Genomic DNA, 6,283 nt, shown 5'->3' with positions numbered 1-6,283 from the left:
TCATTATTATTTTATCTCGGTTGCAAAGAAAGCTTGAAACTTATTGAAACCATTGTCGAGTTTGATTCCTGGAATTTACAAGTACTGGTATCATAAGAGAAAAATTGGCTGTGACACCAAGTTAGAACCCAATATCTTACGAATTTAGTTCACTTTGTGCGCGTACAACATTTACATCATTTATTAGTTGTAATACATGTTCTACTCTATGTTTTAAAACTTAAGTCGTAAAATATCAGATTGTATTAATTATATGAAATATATGTTTGAAATATCAATATGCGACCTGCTGAGATAATATTGTAAAAGAATTATTGTTTACGCTAAATATTTATGTGAAAAACACCGTGACATTGTCATTGTTAATTGATCAGAAGCAGATGTTGATTATGATAACATAAATAACTAGGTTAAAACATATGTAGAAACACAAATAGAACCAGCCTGTTCAAGTCATAAGTGGGAGAGATTACACCACTTCAACTAATCCGGATTGACACGAAAACTGTCTTTGTAGGTCATTCCAGAAATAGAAACAGCTCAAACACTTTAAATATAATTATTGTGTTTTCCAATGACGTGTACTTTGTACCTAATTAAATCGCTACTTTCTTTTTCGGTTTCTTAGAAAAATTGTAATAGTTTTGTATCACGGATGTGTTTGTATCTAGACTGAAAAAAAGATAAATACTTCTAAATTATCTATAACCTTGGCCTTTTTCCAAATTCGTCATTTCTGTAAATATAAATGTTTTAAAATATGAAGCTTATATAAAAAAGGGATAAATAGCATTATTATGCGACAAAATTTATCATTAAGCATGATAGATCATGTTATAAGAATTTATATACATGTATAATAGTAACTAATTTATAATAATATAATAATTATTATAATATCTCATATTTCAACATTTCTCATTATTATACTAAAGTCTTTTTTGCATATCAATCACTTTTATATAGAATAACCACTAAATTTGAAAAACAGAATAAATTAACGTTAATTGAGCTGAAATGTGATATTCTGGCTTAAATGAAAAAATTATAAATCGCATTAATATTTTACACGAATGACAGATTTTAATGGCTATGCAAACTTTCTTTTAACTGGCATTTACAGGGATAGTGTAGAATTACTCGTGATATGCTGATAAATTACTGTCATTTAAAAAAATACTGTTAAGGGATCGAATCATTAACTTATAATATAATGAAATTTCTATACTTATTAAGCTAATGATATGTATAATGAATAAACAAATAATGTGTATTGTAGAAAGACATAAGAAAGTTGATTAAAGGTGCAGTATTATCCCAAAATGTAATAAATAGTATTAGTATGAGTAAGCTCCCTTGATATATCCAGCAATACCATTTTGTTAATAACAAATAAATCATTTTAAAAGAATGGGAATGTATTGCTCCTTCATATAATAAACAACGGACATTCACATATCATTGTCATGGTAAATTCACATTAAAAACTTAATAACTTCAAAACACATATGAGCTAACTTAGGCTCGAACTAATAGAAACGTATGAGAAAGAAACACCTGATTAATCTCTACTGACTGTACTTTACTTTGCAACAGTCATGCAATTGTTGGACTGTAAGTAATATCATATTTTATTATGATAAAGTAGTTTCTGACCTAGATATTCAGTCCAGTACTCATACGACTTGAGACTTCAATACTTCTAAATTGTGTAAATATCATCATTGGTAATTTTAATATAATTGCAGACAAAACAATCGTAATTTCAATTTGAAAGGACCTATCTGATAGTCATATTGATGATAAAATGGTTGAACAGAAAGAATGTAGTATGTCTTACAAAAGGAGGGTCGAAGCCTCTTTTAATAAAACGTTAAATGATGTTTTAAAGCAGCATGCCTCCAGACTGATGCTAATTTTCATGAAAATATTGAAAATGCATTTAAAAGTAAAATATTGTGTAGTGAACAATAAAGTAAATTACACATTGCAAACGGTACTTACAATCCATGTTAATTTCCAAACAGAGGTCAATTATAGTAATTGATACCGCAAAATCAGACATTAATCGCACGTAACATGTAAATTATATATAATTATTTATTAAATATTGAATCTTTTTACTTTTTCTTAAGATCTTAATACATTTTTCTAAAGACTGAATTTCTTAAAAATAGTTTGGCTCAACTGGAGGCGTGCAGCTTTAAAAAGACTGTCAAAAATACCATGACCCAAGATCTTATGAAGTTTGTAGATCACATCTCCATAGAAATCAGGATCACATAAGAGTTTTCAAATTGCTATTGAATTTTGAACTTAAATCTAACTTTGGATTATGAAATTTAGATTAATACATGTAATTCCGTAATCTATGATAGAAAATCTTGCTAGAAATGAAAACATTCCGTTCGTTAAAATCGTTTACATGGCTACAAGCTATAAAATCTAATTAACTAAGATACATATACCCCGTAAGATGTTGCATGGGGTACAACTCCATCTAAATGTGAATGATTGACTATACCATCTCTTATCATAGATGTTTGTGTGAATAGTATTGTTATTGACTGTAATATGAAGATCATTGGGATACTTTTAAGATACCATTTGATACAATAATGCTTCCAATACAGTTTGTAAAGAATGCCCGGTGCATTTTTTTTTAATAAGAGAAAAAAGTGTATCATTTGTTATTTAATGTGAAAGTGTATCATTGAATGCCGCCATTCCTTGTTGATCTTTATCTTATATAAAATAAGAAATCGACCGGAGAAAAGGACAGTCAAATTGTTCTTTAGACGTTTTGTATTTAAGTTACAAAATTTAAAATATTAATCTGAATAAGTCTGAATTTGAATGTCCATAAAAATACAACACTTTTGGCAGTCTATTAATATGTATATGCAAGATGGTTTTCCTTTCTGGTATTCTTTGATAAACTTCCATTACAAAGATACTGTAACACTGTATATATGCTGCAATGCAAGAAAACATTGGTTTTCTAATGTTTCTGCTAATCTAAATTTATCCTAACTGGCATTTTAACGTAGAGAGACACAGAAAAAATACTCACAGCAGTGCCTTTGTTAACATTGTAAATTTATATACGCATTTTATGTTAAGCACACGAAAGTGTTGTTTTTTTTCCCTATAAACTCGAGCCCTATTATTGCAAATAATATCCATATTGTTTTTCCTTGAATGTTTTATGCAGAAATTATAATATCGGCGTGATGTGAAAATTTTTACAGACACAGACATGTTTTAATACCAATATTGTATTGATAAATTAGTTTTGAATTACAATGTATATAACATCATGAAAAAGTAAAATTACGTATTGCTGTCACATATATCCATGAGTAGTGTTTTGTTCAACTATACAATCTTTCTTATTTTATAGCAGGATACCGACAGGAAATTTAAGTGCACAGTTTTCCTGTGCAATGTATATAAAGGTAAAGTGTCCAAGAACGTGGGTGACGGTGTTATTGGGCTAGTGTGTTTAAAAGAATACTATACTATATTGTATTAAATATACTACATGTATATCTGTTAATAACTATTTATCTTTGTTTTATATTTAAAGGATAGAGTCCCAATGACACTGCAAACACCACATGGCGACATTCCAGATAAAATGAATAAGGAAGACAATCTGCAATCCTCGGATCAATATTTCAGTCTTAAACAGGCAGGTGACTAGATCCACCGACCTTCCACGGATAGTATAACCCTCTTCTACAAATAAATATATGAACCAGTCTATCTTGAAAGTGATTGTCATTTTGCAAGCTTTTGTTATATACATGAATATACATGTATATATTATATGATATGTTTTTATATCATCATAAAATAATGGCATTATCTAGTCATAAACAAAAACACAAGAGAATTAAATATATGAAATACTATTTCAATATACAGCAATGTCATTTCATACAACATTTACACAGCCAGCAACTGACAAAACAAACACTTGGACCCTGATTTTTACTTAACACAGATTATCATATCAGGATATTTGTTATTATGTAGTATTACTGACTCGCAAATCATCGTATTTCCTAAAAATTATAAAGAGGTGCTAGATGTTCACGTTTTATGGATGAATTAATTATTGTATTGTCTGACTGTATAGCTAGTGATTGTAGATTCGAGCTCTACTGGGACACGGCCTTGATTCCTTATATGACCATAGTATTAGTTAGTTCCACGAATCAGACTAGCGAGGTTTTCAAACCAATCTCAAACTTCCCATACAATCTAGCTTAAATAAATGAATCAAGTACACATATAAATATTTATTATGTAGCAGCAACAGCTTGACAACATTGTTCTAGTGCACTACGATGTTCTTTCTATACAAAGTTGTTATAACATTGACATATACAGATGCTGATTATATATAAACACACAAATGGAAACCCGTGAATTAAGAAACTGAAAGTATCTAATCTTATATAAAGAGGCTCTATAGAAGGGGTGGAGAATGCATGATCACGATAGGTATTTACAGGCGAAACTAAGTTTTTATAATGAACGCTTGTACTTAGAGACCCGCAATGCTTCCCTCATTGCAATAAATAAATATGAGCAAGTTATTATGCATTGACGGTTTCCTTTGAAAGTTTTCAGGCATAGTAATATACATGTATAATAATTATTTCATAGTTCTATTAATAACACCCTATATCCGGGCATATAAAAGAAAGTATTCAACATTATTTCTAAAATCTCTCAATTTCAACTTGAGAATAAACAACTTCAACTCAAACACATTCCACAATTTGTGAGGTAAGATTTTATTTGATTTAGTACAACATTATTATTTGATAAAATAAATATATATGTTAAAACTTAATGTGACAATTACACATTATGACTTATTATATCACATAATATTTAATAAAGTATTCCATTCGATTGACGGTCTCTTTTTTTTGTTTTACTAAAATCAATATAATTATGCATTTCATTATTTATGGTATGGCGTGATAATTTACAGCTATGATACTGATATTTCTTACTAGCATAATAACGAAATGAAGTCATATGCACACTATGTATTACATCGCATGGCATGACTTGCCGCACTTTAATTAACGGACCATTCGTTAATAAATGATTTATTCATATCGACTGTCATCTAAATAGTACAGGAACGTTTTCAAACAATAACAATTTAATTAAATTCTATTTATTTTCACCAAAAACTAAAAATCTGCGTTTGAAAACCAGTGTATTGCTTTTAGCTGGACTAATGTATTGATGATATAGAAATGTTGATCAGCTCTTTTGGCACGTCGTTTTTGTCGTTGTTGTTTTTACTTTTTATCTAATCCTATTATCATTTTCCTTTTTTCGTTTAAAAGATTAAAGAAAAATCTTTCTTTTTTCAGATAGAATCTTTTCTGTAAAAATGGGACAAACAGAAAGTTTCTCAAAAGGAAGTTCTGTTTCAAGCAGTAGTTACACAGTTAAGGACCCCGAAGGGACTCACACTGCCACGTGTATTACCGGAAGTAGTGGCTGGATGAACAGTTCTTATGAAGAACATTGCCCTGGCTGCCGAGGTCAAAGGGCAAATTCAGCATGGGGCGAAAGTTCTTCTGGAAATATGGGGAGTGATATCATTGGCATTCTCAGCATTGGCAAGAAGTAAACTGAGACTGTAAACCGGAAGCGGAAATTACTTTATCACATGACTTTCATTTATGTGTGACGAATAGTTTGGACATTCTACACTGTAAATCTCTAAATTATCGTAAAAGCGATGAAATAGTAGGGGATACCAAAACGCTGGTAAACAGATACGCATATGAAATATTGAAATATAAAGAAAATTCGATATGAATGACTTTAATTTATACAATAAATGGTGACATTTGTGTTAAATATATACGGAATTCTGCAAACAAGTTGCAAATTGTTATTTTTAATGTTTAAGCTTTACAATATTTTAAAGCTAATAGAAATCGTTGGTAAGGAAATAACTTGTATCATTAGGAATTTTGACGGTAAAGATATTAACATTACTACTGTTCAGTTTTCTACCTAGTAAAGGGAACGCATCACGGCCATTACTGATATATTGTATATATGCTTCTTTTGCTCAACTTCATGTTCTTTTTGTCAAGTTTTATAATCCAACAAAAACAACACACTCTATATTTGTCACTGTATGTTTTTTACTGTTTGTAAACTTTTAGAGGTTATGGTATTCGATGTGACTGACAAAGTTATATTGTTGCAAAAAATAAATTACTCAAATATACAA

General features: G+C 29.6%; 1 long non-coding RNA gene across 1 annotated transcript; it reads left to right on the top strand.

The window, feature by feature from the left end:
• The first annotated feature begins 4,190 nt into the window (after positions 1–4,190).
• LOC132743460 (uncharacterized) lies at positions 4,191–6,283 on the top strand. The gene is made up of 2 exons (XR_009627573.1): positions 4,191–4,800; positions 5,406–6,283. It is a non-coding gene; the product is annotated as an uncharacterized LOC132743460 (long non-coding RNA).

Source organism: Ruditapes philippinarum, unplaced genomic scaffold (genome assembly GCF_026571515.1).
Source record: "Ruditapes philippinarum isolate M1 unplaced genomic scaffold, ASM2657151v2 ctg483_1_1_1_1, whole genome shotgun sequence".
NCBI lineage: Eukaryota > Metazoa > Mollusca > Bivalvia > Venerida > Veneridae > Ruditapes > Ruditapes philippinarum.
Note: the sequence above shows the minus strand (reverse complement) of the source record. Positions and strands in the feature narration are given on the sequence as shown.